Source organism: Phyllostomus hastatus, unplaced genomic scaffold (assembly GCF_019186645.2).
Source record: "Phyllostomus hastatus isolate PE091 unplaced genomic scaffold, TTU_PhHast_1.1 phas_scaffold_385, whole genome shotgun sequence".
In the NCBI taxonomy this organism is placed as follows: Eukaryota; Metazoa; Chordata; class Mammalia; order Chiroptera; family Phyllostomidae; genus Phyllostomus; species Phyllostomus hastatus.
Window position 1 is genome coordinate 10875821 of NW_025334026.1, and position 7953 is coordinate 10883773.

Here is a 7953-nt window from a genome sequence, read left to right on the forward strand (position 1 = left end):
GAAGGTACCATGGCCCTTCTGTGGCTGCAGTTCTGGAAAGGCTTTATATAATTTTAAATAGCTTAGTTATTTTTCAGAGAGATAGTATAAATGGTACAGAGAAGGATTTCCCCAGACTTGAGGTTACAGCATCTCCCTCATTTGTATATTTCCCTCCCACACCTAACCTCCTGTTTTATGGATGTTGGGTACTTGTTGGGTAAATAGAACTGAATATTTGAATATTTTATACCTAAAAGCTGAATGGAGCCAGATGTATTTGGCTGATGATATTGACCTTGGCTGTATGACTAGCTCCTTCCCTATCACTGTGTTAACCCAGCTTTCTCCCTCTGCTCTCACAGCTCGTGCCCAGGCCTTCTGCTACAACATCAGCTGCCAGGGCCATCCACCACAGTTCTACAGGCAGTCTTCATCCCTGGGTGCTACTCCGTGCTGCAAGCCTCCTTTCTGCTTAGCTCCTCACCAAAGTGTGTGTGCCCAGAGTTACAGGGTCCCAGGGCTTCTCATCTCCTGCCAAAGGACAAAAAAAAAATATATGAGCAATTAGATCCCTGGGCTTTTCTCCTCTTGAATCCTTGGAGGAGGCAGCACTTTTTCAGATACCCAGAAGATATGTGGAGGGCCTCTTTAAAGAAGGTTGGGGGAGGTATTTTATCATCTCCCTTCATTTCATTAACTACTGCTGTGCATCTAACCACCCCAAGTTTGATAGCCTAAAATCACAATCTTCTATTATGTTTATAGGTTCTGAGAGGTGTAAATCTGGACAGATACAGTGAGGATGACTTGTCTCTGTTCCATGATATCTAGGACCTCAGCAGAGAAGTTTGTGATGGCTGAGAGTGAGTCCAGTGGTTGGGGATTGGAATCATCTGGAAGCTTCTGTATTCACAAGTCTGGTGCCTGTGGTAGGATGACTCAGAGGCTGGGCTCAGCTGAGTCTATCAACCAGAGCACTTATATATGGTCTCTCCATGTGGCTTAAGCTTACTAATAACATGTTGTCCCCATGTGGTTGGACTTACTACATGGAGTCTCAGAGTTGTCAGAGCAAGCTGAGGGCATCAGAAGACACATAAGGTCACTTTGCCATCCACCATGAGCAGTCACAAGCCCTAGATTCAAAATGTGAGGGCATGACCTAACCTCTCAATAGGAGTGACATGCTGTCCACGCATCAGAATAATTTGTGCTTTAGAACCTCTGCTCCTTAAATCATTCTGCACAAGTCATGTGTTGAGAAGCTTCTGGTGGAAGAGAGCAGTGAGTACAGGAGCATTAGCCCAAAGTCCCCCATGGCTCACTCTGTTCTCTTTTCAGGGTCTCCCTGGGATCCTTCAAGGGCAGCTCTCACTACCTGTACTGCTGGAATTGAAGGAAAGACAGAGAGGTTGGGCCTCCAAACCCAACACCAAATATTTCAGTTTGTTTCTCTTCTTGGCAATGAGAAAGGCCTCCTGCAGTGACAGCTTCGACGAGATCATTGTTCTGGGAGGATGAAGGGTGGCAGTGAGCTGGGTGGATAGAGAGGGGCCATGGGCAGGGAGACTGATGAGATGACCATAGTGAGGCTCAGAACTGGGGTGGGAGCTGTGTGCACAGAGAGCATAGAAGGGCCATGTCTCAGAGACCAAAGAACGAGATATGGGAGGGGACAGCCGTTTTCAAAAAAAGAAGATCATTTGGTAGACAATCACGTGGCCCAACTCCTGGGCCGGGTTAATGAGCATGTGTCGAGATCCTTACTCCTCCCCACCAACAGGCTTTGAATAACTCACTGCAGCATCTCAGTCCCTAAGAAATTACATCAACAACGAGTCAGCTGTTCCAAGCTCCTATTCCTAATGAGCTCCACCTTCATTGTACAGGAAACATGAATTTTTAAACATATAGAAAGCACATTGTCTGTGATACATTAGACCTTCAAAAGGAAGCATGAACATAAATTTTGAGATGAACAGCTGAGTGCTGGAAGCCTGCCTCTCTGCTTGACTTCAATAACTTATCTCAATGAATCCTCAGCAGAAAGCATCTTATATACTTCAGTTCTTGAGAAGATGAGATGTGAATGCTGGGGAATTAGAGACAGAGGGGCTTTATTGCAACAGTGAACAAGCTAAAAATTACAAGGTAATGGAATCCCAGTAGGAGGTCCTCATACCCTGCCATTAGCTAACTCAGACAATGATTGCTATAGAGCCGGCTCGGGTTATACAAGCAACACACAGGTTTCTGCATTTTGCTTCTTCATCTGGCTAAGTTCAGACAGAATTGTACTAGTAGGTAGAGGGTACACCGGGCTGCCAGGAGCTTTGCCCTCACAGGAAAAGTCTACAGTACTACCTGTCTTAGGAATTTTTATTTTATTGGAGATGATTTTACTTTGAGCCTTTGTAGACCTGAGACTAACTAGCATTCAGAAAAGGTGGAGCAGCCAGGTACACCTGGCAGGTGTTACTAATCTTGCAGGATATACCTCTATGGGCTCTGCCTCCTGCCTTTTTGTGAGATCATTAAACCAAATGAGAGCCTAGGGCAGAGACCCCAGACAGGAGTCTCTTCCATATTTCCTGCAGGGCAGCCATGAAGATTCAGGCTGTGTAGGAAATACAGAGGCAAATACAAGGATCCTCCCTGCAACTTGGGGACTTTTATGTCTTCCCTGTGGCCCATTTTCACTTTGTTCTAAGAAACAGCAGGATTAGCTGATGTCTCATGCCCTGATTATGGTATACGCAACCATAGGGACATGATAATAATACAATGATACCAGATAATATGTGATTAACAGGTACTGGACTAGTGTTTCGCATACCTTTTCTTTGACCCTTCCAACATCCTCACCAAGGAGGTGATCTTAGCCCCATGGAAGAGAATGAGAGAGAAAGTTCAGGATTTAGTGCATAAGACATTCGGACTACATCATCCCATGGAATACTGTTTCCTAAAATTTGGTTCTTTAGGAATCATCTTTATTATTTTTGCCCTGCCTGTGTATACTTTTTGTCATTTATTTATTTATCATTGAGTCAATTTGCCCATCTTGCCTGACTTCCCTTCATTAACCACAGTAGAGAAGTAGGGTGCAGCCCAGCAGGAGCTGGGCACTGGACTAGGTCCTGTATCATTTGGCTGAGGCTGGTCCAGGTAGGAAGCAGAGGCCATCAGGAAAAGCTCTGAATCACCATGCTGGCATCAGACAATATTACAGCGTCTGAAGCATGGAGAAGGCGGAGACCTCACTAAGGGAAAAATGAAAAATGGACAAAGCCTGAGTGGCAGGGGATACTCTGGGCAGCCTGCAGAGAGGAGAGGGAAATAATTTTCATTGATTAATATCCTCAGTCATGACATTTAATTTTGCATTCAGTCTCTGGGAGGGGCTAACCAGCGTGGAGCAGGGGCCCAGTGACTGAGTGCTGGGACACTCACTGGGTCAGGACAGAGGCCCATCATGAGGTATGGACTCTGTTTCTAGAACTGAAACCAAGTCAGGCAATGAGCCTGGGACTCCTTACAGAAGCCCATTGGTCAGGGGCTTGAGGGCAGGCCCTGACTCCACAGCAAGAGTGCTAACCATCTCCCTGTTCCTTGGTCCTCCTTAATCCAGAGAAGTAACTGCAGGTGCAGGTCTGGGGCCCCCTCTGCAGGGAGAGGAAACTGGGAGGGAGGAAGGGAGTGAGGGAGGGAAGTAAGCCTGGCTACCCTGGCTTCATAGGCAGCAGCCTGTGTTTCATCAGCCTGAGCTTTATGTTGAGAAAACAAAGGTTTGTGTTCACTCCCCAATGGGGAAAAAATGCAGGTCAAGTGGCTGCAGGAGATGAGCCAACAGTGGTGCTGAACCTGCCTCAGCTGAGCTCACCTTCCTGGAAGATTCTGAGCACGTGTTAATGAGAGACATTTCCAGTTTGTGTTTATAAGCTCATGCAAACAAGAGCCAGTCTGTCATCCCATGTCAAGGGGTAGAAATGCAGCTAATTATGTAAAATGGGACAAAATGCTGAGTCCAGAACCATTTAAGAGGGAAGAAAGGAAGAGAAGGGGGCTTGTGGGTAGGGGGAGCATCAAAAGGACTCAGGGTTCTTTCTGGAGCTTGGGGCCTTTGGTGTCTGCCCTGTGGCCCCTTTTCACTTTGCTTTGAGAAGCAGCAGGTTAGCTGATGTCCAAGGTATGAATTTCAATCTAGTTTATCGACCATTTTTCTTGGAGCTTATTATGCATCAAAAGGAAGGAAGGAAGGAAGGAAGGAAGGAAGGACGAGCAAATAACCAGACCCTAAAACAGAAACTATGCTGACTAGTTTGGATCCAATGCCCTGTACATACTTTCTGATGTATGGTTTGTTCTCCTGAGAGGAGCTGATCACCAGGATGGAGTGACCGGTGCTCACATATGTGCTCTGCAGCATCTAGAGAGTATCCCGTCTCCCCACTTTAGAAAATAAAGACATTTATTGAATACCTGCTATGAGCCAGGGACTGTGATAGATATTTAATACGTATTATCTCACTTGACTCTTGAATCAGACAGGTTAATTAAGCTAGATTGTGCTACCGTAACAACTTCTAAACCTCAGTGGCTTGAACACTGAAAGCTTATTTCTTGCTCACTTGACATGTCTGTTCCAAAGTTTAGAAGTTCTGGCAGTTCATGTCTGTTCAGCAGGTGGGCTCTGCTTCTTGTGGGACCCAGGCTGGTGTGACATCTTGCATGTCACTGGGGGCCATTCAAAATAGACAGCTTTAGAGATTGCACACCAGCAATAAAGTGCTCTCGCCGGAAATTGACGATGCTCAGCTCTATTTACAACTCCTTAAGTAGCAGTCATATGGCCCCACCCTGTCCCAAGGGGTCCCAGACACACAGTCCCATCTTATGCCTGGAAGGCAGATGGGAAATATTTTGTAAAAAGGGCCAGTGGCTTCCATAGTTTCTTAAACAATGCCTAGCTGTGTTATCCTCATTTTATAGTCCAATTTTCTGAAGCTAGAAGAACTTGACTAACTTGATCAGAATCAGGAGTTTTTGTGCCTTAATATAATTTCTTTTGATTATAGTATTTGTGAATTGTTTCTCAGAAAAAGCTAACCCATGGGTAAACAGATGAAATCAAATGTCTCAGTTTGAAAGCTGGTTGCCAGACTTTCTCAAATGTCAGCTACTTTGCAAGGTCTGGCCCAGGTGGCTGGCCCATTCACTGGTCTCATTCCTTGTGAACATCTTTTTACCGCACAATTTAATGCAGGGTGAGTTTCCCTACACAGGGTCCCATAAAATATTGATTCCATTAGATACTAAAAAGTGTTCTATTAAGTATACTTAAGAAAAGTATAATTTGGACTATGCTGGTATACCTAATGTTAAATGAATTGTATCACTGCAGAAATTTTTTCAAGGATTGAATTTGCTAATATGCTCTGTGATTCTCTAAAACGGAAAGTCTAGCTGGTAATGTACTTGAAATGTACATGCCTTAGTGTTCTGGAAGATCTATTAACAAGGACACACTGGACCAAGGTGTTAATAAGTGATAATGATGCTTATTGCATTTTAAGAAGTAGGCAGCATAAACTCCTTTCATGCAGTGGCTCTACTATAGAGAAATTCAGGGACGAGAGCACCAATTACTACACAAACTGAGTCAGCCCTGTATTCCAGGTAGTGCAGATAAAGGTTCAGATGGATCTGGGCTCTGCCTTCATGGAGCACATGATTTAAACAAATATTAATTATCACTTATTGGCAACTATTAATTGATAGGCATGGTAAAATGCAATTTTTAAAAAAATCTTTCCTTTAGCTCAGCCAGGTAGCTCTCTGTATCTCCGTTTTATAGATAACTAAGACTCAGATTAACTTGCCTGGCCAAAATCCCAATGCCCATAGGAAATGCTGCCTGAGGTCTTTCACTTGCTACTTGGTGAGTCTCTGCCACTTCAGCAGCAAAGGCTGGACCAGGGCTGAGAGGAGCATCAAGGCACGAGCTCAAAAAGCTCAGGGAGCTTTCTCACTCTTAAAATGGAGTTTTACAACCTTCTCTCAGCACACTCAGCGGTCCTCGACTCTGGCTGCACAGTAGCCTTACTAGAGGAGCTTCACAAAAGGCCTGTGTTGAGATGGAGCCCCACCCAAGTGCAATCAGGATGCTCCAGGGATGGGAGCTCAGCATCAGGATTCTCTGAAGCTCCCCAGTGAAGCCATTGTGCAGCCAAGACAGTGCCAGTGGTGGGGCTCCTGCCTGGCCCGTGGGAAGAGTCACCCTCACTCAGCTCCTCAGCTGGAAAGTGAGACCACACCTGAGATATAGAAATCAGGCTGTTTCAAGAGAACTCTCTTTTTTTCTTTTTGGAGTTAGAATAAATCCCTTATATTTAAGGGATTCCTAATCCCTCAGAAGGAGCAAGAACTTGCAATGGCACCATCCAGGTTTCTGACTTGACTGGCTGTCCACGCTTGGGAATGACTTTACCTCTCTGGGCCTAAGTCATTGTTTATTATTATTATTACATGTGTAATGACACTCTCCTCCACACAGGCTGGCGTGAGGAGGAAGGGAGGAGGCAAAGTACATAAACTGTTCATGCAGCACTTGGCACAGAGCAAGCACTCAGACATGACAGTCCCTTTCTTTTCCTTCACTCTTCCCTCTGCTCCCTAGGTTTTAATTTGAAATTAGTCAATACACCCAGAATCTTAAGAATTTTATGGCTTGTCCTAAAATGAAGGCTGGTGGCATCACCATGAAGTCCTCCCATCTGGGCTTGGAAGGACATGGAAAAAGTAATAGTTTTGACCATGTTTTATTGGCTCAGGCTACATTGTTATTAATACCATTATGATGACCTCTGTTCAACTTGAGGGATCTGACTCAAATCTTCATTGAAGTCAGTGAAGCTCAATGGAGACAAATATGTATATATGGTCTGCATTTTTAGCTGTACTAATTCTTGCCTGACTCACTAAATTCTAATTAAAACCATTCCACCAGGTGATTTTATTTCTTTCAACTTGTAATTAAAGCCTTTACTGGCCAACTCTCTGAAAGACATGAATAAATTCTGCCTGGGTGTTTGAACAAGAGAATGGGATGAAGGCCCCTGAGGTGGTGGCTTGGCTGTTTGTGGGGTAACAAGTTCAACTTCTTGTTTAGGGGAAGGGTTGACTCTGCTTTGGGATATTTAATTCAGTTAGACTATAACTTATTTCAAGATTTCAATGCTTCATGCACTTATTGAATACCAGGACCTTTATGTGAATCTAGGGCTCACCAGTCCAGGAATTTGAAATGGCAAACCAAGCCACAGCTGACAGCCTGGGTTCTCAGAGCTTTCTCAGAATGCTCGACTTTGGTCTCCTGTTCTTTGCTTCCATCCTCCTGATTTGGGGTGGGCTCTGAGTCCCTCTTAGGGTTACTGACTCCACTTACTGACTAATCAAACCAGGCCCCCGGAGCTCCCTCAGGCTGCCCTCCCTCCTCCCTTGCGGGCACCACTCACTGTCCTGCTGGACACAGGAGGCTTTCTCTGGGCAGGTGTAGGGACTGGGCAGACACCACATGCTCATCTAGGTCAAGTGTCGGTTGTACAGAGGTTACTATCCTTGATGTAGAGACAACCTTCGCAAACTTCTAAGAAAAACTCTGAGGCCCCAGTAGATAAGCAAAGACTTAAATCATTAACAAATTAAAAATATAAATGGCCAAATAGGTTTAAAGTGCAGGTTAAAGAAAGCACGAGAGACAGTATCCACCTCTTATCTATGGTGACACTTTCTGTGGTTTCAGTCACCTGAGGTCAACAGCAGTCCAAAAATATGAAATGTAAAATTCCAGACATAAACAACTAAAAAATTTTAAACTGTGTGCAGTTCCCACTCTGTCCCACCTAGGACATGGATCATCCCTTTGTCCAGCGTCTCAATGCTATAGACCTTCCCCACACAGTATACACT